Source organism: Triticum dicoccoides, chromosome 2A (assembly GCF_002162155.2).
Source record: "Triticum dicoccoides isolate Atlit2015 ecotype Zavitan chromosome 2A, WEW_v2.0, whole genome shotgun sequence".
Taxonomy (NCBI): domain Eukaryota; kingdom Viridiplantae; phylum Streptophyta; class Magnoliopsida; order Poales; family Poaceae; genus Triticum; species Triticum dicoccoides.
In genome coordinates this window covers 338,892,278-338,904,258 of record NC_041382.1, presented here as the reverse complement: position 1 = coordinate 338,904,258, position 11,981 = coordinate 338,892,278, and positions in this window count along the sequence as shown.

Below are 11,981 nucleotides of genomic sequence, written 5' to 3'. Positions count from 1 at the left end.
TGTGAAGCTTCGGACAAGCAAGCGAGACCGCGAGCAACGTGCCAAGTGCACTGTGGCCGCGTGACTGAAACTGTCGAAACTGAAAACTGAATTTCTGAAAGTGTAAGGAAAACAGTGCATGCAAGGTGTTCGACAGAATGATCCAGGCATGTAGGGATTTTTCCTTGAGCTGATTTTTGGTGGAGTGGCTTCTCATTGCTCAAATAGGCTGCCTGAATTTTGGTGGAATTTTTGGAGGAGTGTAGATATGAATTTCACCAAATTTGGCAAATCTGGTCCAAACTTGCAGAGACTGAATTTTGAAAATTTTGAAAAGAGGAGGAGTGGATCAAGATGGTTCTGGGTTATGGATGCTAAGGACAATCCAGGAGAATTGGTTTGAGGTCAAAACTCAAATGCAATAGGGCACTTGCTTTGAAAAGCTCTCAGGCTCCAAATAATTTTCAGAATTGAATTGAGGAGAAAAATAATTAGAATAAAAATCCAAAACCAGTTTGGATTAGTTGGGACAGAGAATTTAGGTTGATCACAAGTTGTAGGGGAGGTTTTGGAGGGGTTTTACCACATGGGCAAAAATGCCAAGTCATGGTGGTTCCAAGATATGAAAATCCCAAATTTCATGGAGTTTATTTTTTAAAAGAAAAAGATTAAACTCCCAAAATAATTTTGGGAGAGAACCAACAGAGAAGAAGTTTCAAAAGGTCAAACACCAAAGCAAGAATAAAAACCTTGCCAAAGGAAAGAAAGTTTTTTTTTTAGAGGAAGGTTTTCTGGAAAATTTTAAATGGCCTCTTTTCAAAAACCACAAAGTTTTTGCTGAAAACCAAAGTAAAAAATTTTGGAGTGTCACAACACCTACCCCCTTAGGAAAAATCTCGTCCCCGAGATTTCAGCTGATCCTTAAATAAGTGTGGATGCTCTGTCCGAAGAAAATCCTCGCTTTCCCAAGTTGCTTCACTGTCGGTGTGATTGCTCCACTGGACTTTGAAAAACTTGATGGTTTTCTGTCGGGTCCTCCTTTCAGACTCCTCTAATATTCTTATGGGACGTTCTCGATAAGTGAGGTCTGGCTGTATGTCAATGTTCTCATGAGATACTTGTTTCTCTGGGTTGCTTACGCACTTCCTTAATTGAGAGACGTGGAACACGTCGTGAATGTCGGATAAGTCTTCGGGTAAGTCTAGCTGGTAGGCTACAGTGCCTCTTCGTGCCACTATGCAAAATGGTCCAATGAATCTTGGTGCTAATTTTCCTTTAATCTTAAACCGTTGCAATCCTCTCATCGGGGATACTGTCAAGTATACGAATTCACCGGGTTCGAAGCTGACCCTACGATGTTTCTGATCATAATAACTTTTCTGTCGACTTTGAGCGGTCTTAAGTAGGTCCCTGATTAGCTTGACTTTTTCCTCGGCTTATCTGAGCATATCTGGTCCGAAGATGCGGCTGTCTCCGGTCTTTGACCAATTTAACAGGGTACGACATCTCCTTCCGTATAGGGCTTCGAAAGGAGCCATTTGCAGGCTGGCCTGGTAACTGTTGTTGTATGCGTACTCGGCATATGGCAGGCTGTCCTCCCAACTGGTTCCATAGGTGAGGACACATGCTCTCAGCATGTCTTCTAAAACCTGGTTTATGCGTTCTGTTTATCCATCAGTCTGTGGATGGTATGCGGTACTGAAGGCTAGTTGGGTTCCCAGAGCCTGTTGTAATTGCTCCCAAAATCTTGAGACGAACTGAGTGCCTCTGTCGGAAATTATAGTCTTCGGGACACCGTGCAGACAGACTATGCGGGAAAGATAAATCCTGGCAAGCCTCTGAGTGGTGTAGGTTGTCTTCACTGGAATAAAGTGTGCTACTTTGGTCAACCTGTCAGTGATGACCCATATGGCATCATTCCCGTGTCGTGACCGAGGTAATCCGACAATAAAATCCATCCCTATTTCATCCCATTTCCACTTAGGTATTTTGTTAGGTTGCAGTAGTCCGGCTGGTCTCTGATGTTCAGCTTTTATGCGTTGACATGAGTCGCAACATGCAATGAAAGCGGCTATGTCCCTCTTCATACCGTGCCACCAAAATCTTTCCTGAATATCCTTATACATTTTGGTTCCTCCAGGGTGGATCGAATATGGAGTGGTGTGTGCTTCAGTTAAAACTTGCTGTTTAAGGTCTTCTATGTTTGGCACGCATAGCCTTTCTCCGTACCATAATATTCCTTCATTGTCTATGACGAATTCCGAGGCCTTGCCCATACTCAACTTCCTTTTAATTCCTTCAATGCTGGGGTGACCGGACTGAGCCTCTTTAATTTTCTCCACAAGGTGTGGTTGTATTTCCAAGTTTGATATGGTGCCTTCTGCTACCATTATCAAGTTGAGCTTGACAAATTCTTGATGGAATTCGGGCCTCAAGCTATGCAGATAGTTCCCGTCGGAGCTGGGGTTCCGACTCAGGGCATCGGCCACTACGTTTGCTTTCCCTGGATGGTAATGGATACCAACATCGTAATCCTTTACCAATTCTAACCAGCGGCGTTGCCGTAAATTTAGTTCTGGCTGCGTAAAAATGTATTTGAGGCTTTTGTGATCCGTATATATCTCACATCGATTCCCAAGTAGAAAATGCCTCCATTCCTTGAGTGCATGAATAACTGCTGCCATTTCTAAATCATGAGTGGGATAATTTTCCTCGTGTTTGCGAAGTTGCCTTGAAGCGTAGGCGACAACCTTGCCTTCTTGCATCAACACGCATCCGAGACCCTTTCTGGATGCGTCACAAAATACTTCAAAATTCTTGTGTATATCGGGTACAATTAATACTGGTGCTGTTGTTAATTTTCGCTTTAGCTCTTGGAAACTTTTCTCGCAGGCTTCTGTCCATTCAAACTTCTTATCTTTCTTGAGTAACTGTGTCATAGGCTTGGATATGGTGGAAAATCCTTCAATAAATCTGCGGTAATACCCTGCCATTCCCAAGAAACTTCGTATGTCTGTTACGCTGGCTGGTGACTTCCAGTCAAGTACGGCCTTGACTTTCTCTGGGTCCACTGCTATACCGTCTTGAGTCAGCACGTGGCCTAGAAAACCTACTTGTCTTAGCCAAAATTCGCACTTGCTGAACTTGGCATACAATTGGTGTTTCCTTAGCTCTCCTAGTACAATCCTGAGATGTTCTGCGTGCTCTTCTGGTGTTTTGGAGTATACCAGAATATCGTCGATGAATACTACGACGAATTTGTCCATAAACTTCATAAATACTTTATTCATGAGGTGAACAAAATATGCCGGGGCGTTAGTTAATCCAAATGGCATCACTGTGAACTCGTACAGTCCATATCTGGAGGTGAAGGCTGTTTTGGGGATATCTTCCGTTCGTACCTTCAATTGATGGTATCCTGACCTTAAGTCAATTTTTGAGAATACCTTGGCCTGAGCAAGTTGATCAAACAAATCGTTTATCCTTGGCATCGGGTATTTGTTTTTGACTGTGACCATGTTAAGTGCTCGATAGTCGATACATAATCTCAGCGTTCCATCCTTCTTCTTGGCAAATAAAATTGGTGATCCCCAAGGTGAGGAGCTGGCCCGAATGTATCCTTTATCCAGTAATTCCTTTATTTGCTTCTTCAATTTGATCAACTCGGATGGTGCCATTCTGTATGGTTTCTTGTATATGGGGGTGGTTCCTGGTGCTAGCTCAATGCGGAATTCTATTTCTCGATCTGGTGGCATGCCTGGCAGCTCTTCAGGGAATACATCTGGAAATTCACACACTACTGGAACCTTGTTTAGCTCAGAAACGTCCACCTTATTTAATCTCGGTTGCCGGGGTCTTTTTCCTTCCTTGGCTGATACTCTTATTGTCTTCCCTTGGTGGTGTGTGAGAATCACGGTCCTGTTGAAACAGTCGATAAATCCTTTATTGGTGGTTAGCCAATCCATCCCTAGGATAACATCCAGTCCTTTATTTTCCAATACAATAAGATTTGCGTAAAACTCCAATCCTTCAAACTCAATGACCACATTCTGACAGTAATTCTGAGAAACTTGCTGAATCCCGGGGGACTTGATTATTATGGATTTCTCCAAAGGAAGCATCGAAAAATTATTTTGCAAAGCAAAACTTTTCGAGATGAAAGAGTGAGAAGCTCCAGAATCAAACAAAACCATTGCAGGTATTGTGTTGACAGGAAACGTACCGAGTACGATATCCGAAGCATTTTGTGCCTCCTCTTTGGTTACGTGGTTCAGATGACCCTTCCTGTGGTTATTGTTGGGATTGAAATTGTTTCGTTTGGGCGCTGAATTATTGCCGCCTTTGTTCGGCTTTGGGGTTGAATTCCTTGGCTTGGGGCACTGTTTGGCATAGTGCCCTTCTTCTCCACAAGCGTAACAAGTAACGCCGGGGCGATAGGTGAATTCCTTGTCCCTTGCATGAAAATTCTTGATTGGGCGTGAGACATTGGATGAGAATTTGGGTGTCCCACCCTTTTTAAAATCTATCCTGCTTCGGTGATTGCGAGTGTGATTAGTCTGGTCCCTTTTTCGCTTGCGGATATCTTCCAGACTGCGTCTCTCATTTTCCAGAGTAATGGCCTTGTCCACCAGCGTTTTAAAATCAGGAAAAGTGTGCACGACCAGTTGGCATTTAAGTGCGGGCGCCAGACCGTCAAGGAATTTCTCCATCTTCTTGATTTCAGTCATACGCTCCTCATTGGCGTAGCGGGATAATAGGGTAAATTGACTGTTGTAATCTGACACTGTCATGTTCCTTTGTTTGAGGTCATCAAATTCTCTCTTCTTGATTTTCATAATACTCTTAGGAATATGTGCACCACGGAAACCTTCCTTGAAATCATCCCAGGTTATGTCATTTTCGTTGGGATGCATGTGCAGAAAATTCTCCCACCACGATGCGGCTGCTCCTGTGAGATAGTGTGGAGCATATAGTACTTTCTCGAGATCTGAACACTTTGCAATAATTAATTTCCTCTCCATATCTCGAAGCCAGTCCTCGGCTTCAAGAGGCTTGTCAGTGTGAGAAAATGTTTGAGGACGTGTCTTCTGTAGCTCAGATAACTTGGAATGTTGCTGATACTGTCCATGATGATTCCCCATGTTGATGACTTGGTTCATCATCTCGTGATGTTGTTGCTGACTCTGTTCATAAAGGCGGCACATTTGTGAAAGTGCCGATTCACTGCCTTGTTGGCTTGACTGTCCCTGAGTGAACTCATTGTTGGGTTGAGTATCATGAATTTCCTCTGGTGGAGTTGGCATGGAACATGTCCAAGGACGAGACATTTTTCACTCTGGGAAAAGTATTTTTGTAAAACTCTTAAGAAAAGCGGAAAGAGTCGCAAAAATAAAACCATAAATGCATAAAGCTGGCAGATATTATTAAATACCCAAGCTTACTTAAGAAAAACAAATCGACTTGCGCACGGAGAAGGACTGCTCATTACATATCTTACACGCGGGCGGTAATTATACAGTACATCACTCAGGATATGCGTACATAATCCTGACATGTTATTAAGGCTAGTGCACTTCTCCAGATCCTACATGATGCGCAAACAGGCTACTTCTCACAGCCTATGCACATATCTTACAAAGTGGTACAATACACGGCAGCTAAGCGTACTTAGGCAGAGATGTTGACGATCTCCCTTGCCCTGCCGAGGGCGAGGCGTAGCGAGGTTGGGGACTCGACTTCCTCCTCGCTAATGGGCTCCATACGTGTAGTGTTGCGCAGAGTGGGCGGAGCGGTTGCCAGGGGCGGAGCAACACGTACAGGATTGGGCGCGAAGGTTGGTGTAGTGCGCGCTGGAGTGGGTGCAATGACTTGGTTAAATTCTTCGGTAGAAGGCAGGCGACGAGTAGGCGTAAAAGATGCTGATGACGAGACAAAAGTCGGTGGCGGAGCGATGGGTAGGAGCTCCCTCCTGTTGGCAGCACAGCCATGGACTGAGTCCATGCGGGTAGCTACGAAGTCGTCCACCAGGTTGTCGAAGGCTGCCTCCAGGGCCCGGAGATACTCAATGAGCATCTCAAAAGCCTCGTCTCGTTCTCCTCTGGGGCAGGAGTATGCGTAGTGACAGGTGTAAGGCACATGGCACGGAAGATAACGGTAACGACGAGTCTTCATCACGGGAAGGACATCCCTGAGACGAGCTATCGCCTCGCGGGCTGCCATCTGCAAAGCATGCCTCTCCGTAGGCATGGCTCTTCCCACGAACCGGAAGCGGCGTAACTCACCACGCCCTCCCCTGAACTGCACCGCGGCCTGGTGCATGGTCAGACTGTCGTTGACTCGGTGCTGGTAGAGTGTGAAGACTGGGCGCACGGATGGCCCCATCGCGACCTGAACGATGGAAGAAAGAAGCTTGACGAACCCATCGGGCACGTTGGCGAAGGTCTGAGACTCGCAGCTGACGTCGGCCATCTACAAAAGTAGGCAAAATTCTGCATGGTCAGACCATAAATTTATGCTGACTGACAGAAAATGACTACCATTGCAAAAATATAAATTAGCTCTATCAGGCTAATAACCAATTAGCGATCGCACCTAGTGGCTTCCTACAGTCAGCCTGGCTCTGGTACCAAGCTTGTCACGACCGGTTTTCCAATAAAAATATTTATTGATAAACCCGTCTTAGTATGAGAGAAATCCTCCTCACTGGTAGACAATTTCTTGATACAATAAGCCAGTAGCATAAAATATATTACAGGGTTGAACTGCGGTCGCTCAACCAAATTATTACAAGCACGCCAATAATCATACATAATGGCGGACAGGACACAGTGGTGTGGAGACATACTACTGACTCATGGATAGGTTGGTGGTGGAAAAGCACAGCGGGAAGGGAAATACAAGACTCTAAGAATATCATTTCATCGAACGTCGAGGTGAGGCTCGATAAATTTATTTGGTAGCGGAAGCGGATATAAAACAGTGGCCAAATCCAGGATCGCATGAGACTGACTGGGACTCCTCTAAGTGTCGGACTCGCTATCGAACTCTTCATCCATGAGATCGCCTTCGTCAGCATCTGGCCAAATCAACAAGCCAGTGAGTACTTTTGAAAGTACTCGCAAGACAGTTCGGACGTAAGATATAACAAATGCATGCATGGATGCGACATGATTAATTCATCAATGCACATTAAAATAAAATTAGCATAACGGGGTAAGAAAAAGGGGAAACGGCGGTAGTCCGCCTGAAATCCCAACAAAACACAAATGAAGACCGATCGGGTGTCTGAAGCGACGCCTCGAAAGGTGAACAAATAAAAATAAGGAAAAATGATGCCACAGTCGGGCGTCTTAGCGACACCACATAAAGGGCTATAAAAGAAATACCATAGTCGGACGTCTGAGCGACATCACAAAAAGGGCTTTAAAAGAAATGCCACAGTCGGACGTCTGAGCGACATCGCAGAAAGGGCTTTAAAAGAAATGCCACAGTCGGACGTCTGAGCGACATCGCAGAAAGGGCTTTAAAAGAAATGCCACAGTCGGACGTCTGAGCGACATCGCAAAAAGGGCTTTAAATTCACCAGTAAACAATACTCATAATAAACATTCAATCCATGAGAATAAACGGGTTAGTCCATCCACAGGGATAATCATTCAATCGGACTTAGCACTCATGTGATTCACCGGAGTCTCTGTCATCAAAGCTGACAATTGATTAGGATAAGATGGAACGAAACTTGACATGGAAGAGATGATTTGGAGGAATATATGACTCTGCAGAGTTTGTACGAAATTTTTCCCACAGTCAACGGATTTCCGTAGTCACGAAGGACTAGTTCCGTTATGGTATTTCGGAAGAAAACACAGCTAACCGGTACACACCTATCCTACCTCTCGATGCTAGGAATCACCCTAGTCATCGTCCAAGAAAAACTTTTGAGACGGGGAGATCACAATCTCGAATAGCATGGGATCAAATTTATATACGCGCGCTCTAAGGGGTGCCCCCCTCTCGGTCCCAACCGGAAACACCCATGCCCCCTGACCGGATGACTGGCTTTAATCCAGGGTCATGGAACCATCATCACGGCCTCTCCTCTTTGGTGTGTACCATGAAAGCGGTTTGCAACTTACTAAACCATATTCCTTGCGGAAAACATGTGGTAGTACAAGGAAGGAAATGATAGGTACTGGACCGATATGGTTTGACACTGAAGTCACATAGTCTGGCGTAAGACTGGCATGCTACAACACCGCCGTCGTACCCATCCTCATGCCAACACATGGCCATTCATATTCACATACATCCACGTATGGATCATTGAACTCACTCACCTTATTATCACATAAAATAACGTTCATCGGTATGCTCACCAACATGCCATGAAACTAACTAAATGCAAAACATGCCAAGACACTCATCATATCAAAAGTTCAAACATGCTTGCCTGGTTCAGAGTAGTCGGATCCTAGCTCGGTGAAGTTCACGGCTCCATCACCTCGTTCGGTATCTACGGTTTAAAGAAAATATATGCGCTAACGTAAATACCAAGGAGAGCACAGAAGGTAAACCAAATATTTTTCAAATAAATCTGATAAAAAACTAGACAAAATTTTAAAGAGAACAGAAAAAGAATCAATCAAAAATACTTTTCTGATTAAAAGTTATAAGGGTTTTTGTCCAGGGACTTATCTGTAATGAAACAGAAGATTTCCAGGGGCTAGGTTATAAAAGCAGAAAACGCTTCGGTAGCGACTACGCCAGCCCGAAGAGAAAACGCATTTGGCAGTAGGCGTTTTCAGATAACGCTTCGTTTAGAAAGGACAGAGAGGCTGACAGCGGGTCCCACTTGTCATGTTTAAATTTTCAAATGGGAGGGACGAGGCTCGTCGGCGCCCGAGAGCTGCTGTGGTCGCCGGCGGCGATCCACGGCGAGGCATGGGGATCAGAGGTTACCAATGTGCTCACCGTGTCCTTCCGCAACGGTGGGTGGTGGTGTTGGTCGCCGGTGAGCAGCACGTCGACGGCGGTCTCAACTCCGGCGGACGGTGGTTCGGGCGTGGATGGAGCTCGTCGGAGAGGGCTGCAAAGATTAAATTGAGGTGGGGGTTAGACTACTAGGTGCAAGAGAGGGCTACAGACGAGGTTTGGGCGCCGGAGGTGGCCTCACCGAAGTGAATCGAGCTGGAGGCCGAGGCGGATCGGGGCGGCCGGAGCTGGGGAAGGAGACCTCCTCGAGGTCCCCCTAGTGGCCTGGCGGGGCTTTGGTGAGGAGTGGTGATGCTGCGTGCACGAGGGTGAGCTCGGGGCCCTTTTTATAGGCGGCCCGAGGCGGTTGCCGTGAACGGAGATTTCCGGCGAGCGATTACGGTGGCGCAGTGCTCGGTCGGGGTGGTTAGGGAGTCGAGCGTCATCACGGAGGTTCAATGGGTCCGTTTTAGTGCTAAGCTGGCCGGGGTTTGGGTGTTTGGGTCGAGCTCGACGGAACGGGGCGGCGCGGGCCCGTCGGCGGCAGAGAGCGCGCTCCGTGCGTGCTGCGCCACGGCGACGGTGCCGCATGCGTGCGCTGGCACGGAGACGGCCACGCGGAGCTACCAGAGGATTTGGGCGGCGCCGAACGGCGTTGCGCCGCCGTTCTCCTCCCTGTCGGCCGTTACGGGGAGCCGGCCGCCGCAAGACACACCGGCGCAGGCGGGCCAGGGCGCCACCGACGCCAGGGTCGCGCCAAGTGCACGTGTGAAGCTTCGGACAAGCAAGCGAGACCGCGAGCAACGTGCCAAGTGCACTGTGGCCGCGTGACTGAAACTGTCGAAACTGAAATCTGAATTTCTGAAAGTGTAAGGAAAACAGTGCATGCAAGGTGTTCGACAGAATGATCCAGGCATGTAGGGATTTTTCCTTGAGCTGATTTTTGGTGGAGTGGCTTCTCATTGCTCAAATAGGCTGCCTGAATTTTGGTGGAATTTTTGGAGGAGTGTAGATATGAATTTCACCAAATTTGGCAAATCTGGTCCAAACTTGCAGAGACTGAATTTTGAAAATTTTGAAAAGAGGAGGAGTGGATCAAGATGGTTCTGGGTTATGGATGCTAAGGACAATACAGGAGAATTGGTTTGAGGTCAAAACTCAAATGCAATAGGGCACTTGCTTTGAAAAGCTCTCAGGCTCCAAATAATTTTCAGAATTGAATTGAGGAGAAAAATAATTAGAATAAAAATCCAAAACCAGTTTGGATTAGTTGGGACAGAGAATTTAGGTTGATCACAAGTTGTAGGGGAGGTTTTGGAGGGGTTTTACCACATGGGCAAAAATGCCAAGTCATGGTGGTTCCAAGATATGAAAATCCCAAATTTCATGGAGTTTCTTTTTTAAAAGAAAAAGATTAAACTCCCAAAATAATTTTGGGAGAGAACCAACAGAGAAGAAGTTTCAAAAGGTCAAACACCAAAGCAAGAATAAAAACCTTGCCAAAGGAAAGAAAGTTTTTTTTTAGAGGAAGGTTTTCTGGAAAATTTTAAATGGCCTCTTTTAAAAAACCACAAAGTTTTTGCTGAAAACCAAAGTAAAAATTTTTGGAGTGTCACACCAAATGTCGGATTTCGGGTTCCCGCAGACCCTTGAGGTTCGAATACTGGGGTGCGCACGGAGATCTCTCCCCTACCGATCTACGTCCGATCCTCTCGTGCGAACTAAGATGAAAATGATGAACAACACAAGGGACACGAGGATTATACTGGTTCAGGCCACCGTTGTGGTGTAATACCCTACTCCAGTGTGTGGTGTGGTGGATTGCCTCTAGGGCTGATGATGGACAATACAAGGGAAGAACAGCCTCGCGAGGGGTGTTCTTGAGCTGGTGCAGTGTGTTCTACTTAGTCTCTACTGGGTTTTCTCTCCTCTTCCTCTTCCCCTCTTTTTTCTCTCCTCTCTTTTGTGGAGGCTAGCTCTATTTATAGAGGCCCTGGGCCTCTCCCCGAATAATTGAGCGGGAAGGGCACCAATAATTGGCCATTTTGAAGGGGAACATCCAGTACAAGTTATCCCGACCAAAGGTGGTCTTCGGCTGCCAAAAGCACTAGTGATGACGCCGTCTTGGGCTCCACGGTGACCTCCGTCTGGCCGTCCGGCTGGTCTTGGTCTCGTTGCACCGGAATGGTAATTTTTTCCTGATACCTTGGCCTATGCTTTCCCCCTTTGCATTAAAGGGGAAACAAGGACCCTGCGCAGGCTGGTGCCCGCCTGGCGCCCGCCTGGCCTTGATCGTCATGGCTTGCGTCATGGGATCCTCGCGAGGTACCCTTGCATTGATCTCTTCGCCTCCTCGCGAGCCTGCCTGATGAGGCCGCTCTAGAGGAAGCTTCCTGTCATCCGCCCCGCGAGGCTTGGCCCTCACGAGGGTCTTGAGCTTGGGCTGATGAACATGGGCCGCGCTGGGCCCCCACTTTAGCCACGCCGCAGGCCGCAGGCAGGCAAGTCTGGGGACCCCCGTTCCCAGAACACCGACAATCGCGGATTCTCACTGCCTCCCCATCCATTCTTCCGGGGATTTTTGAACTTCTTTGGGGCTCAGCTCCACCATTTCACTCCAAACACCATAGTCTATCTGGCCGCTTTTGTGTCAATGTGTGATAATTTCTTGGGCTGTCGACCGCACTGGGGCCTTTTCAAACACATCCTCACCTGCCGCTCCCAGTCGGTCAAATAGGCCAATCCGAGTGATGAGAGGACACACGTGATCCAGATGTGCGGGGGCCTAGGGATCCAGATGAGGAACAAGAGAACCTTCCCAGCAATGATCCTTCCCGACTTGGTCCGGGGTTGGCAGTCGACATGGTTTTACTGTAAGGACCATCCGACCCCGGGTCAGTCGACTAGACTTCCTCCCTTTTCTTTGGCTCGAGTGGAGAAGCCTTCCTCCCTGAAGGTGGTCCCAGAAGAGAAGGCGCTGGTCAAGGTGCTGGTCGAGCGGGTCGTCCAACTCGTCCGCGAAGGGGTGACTG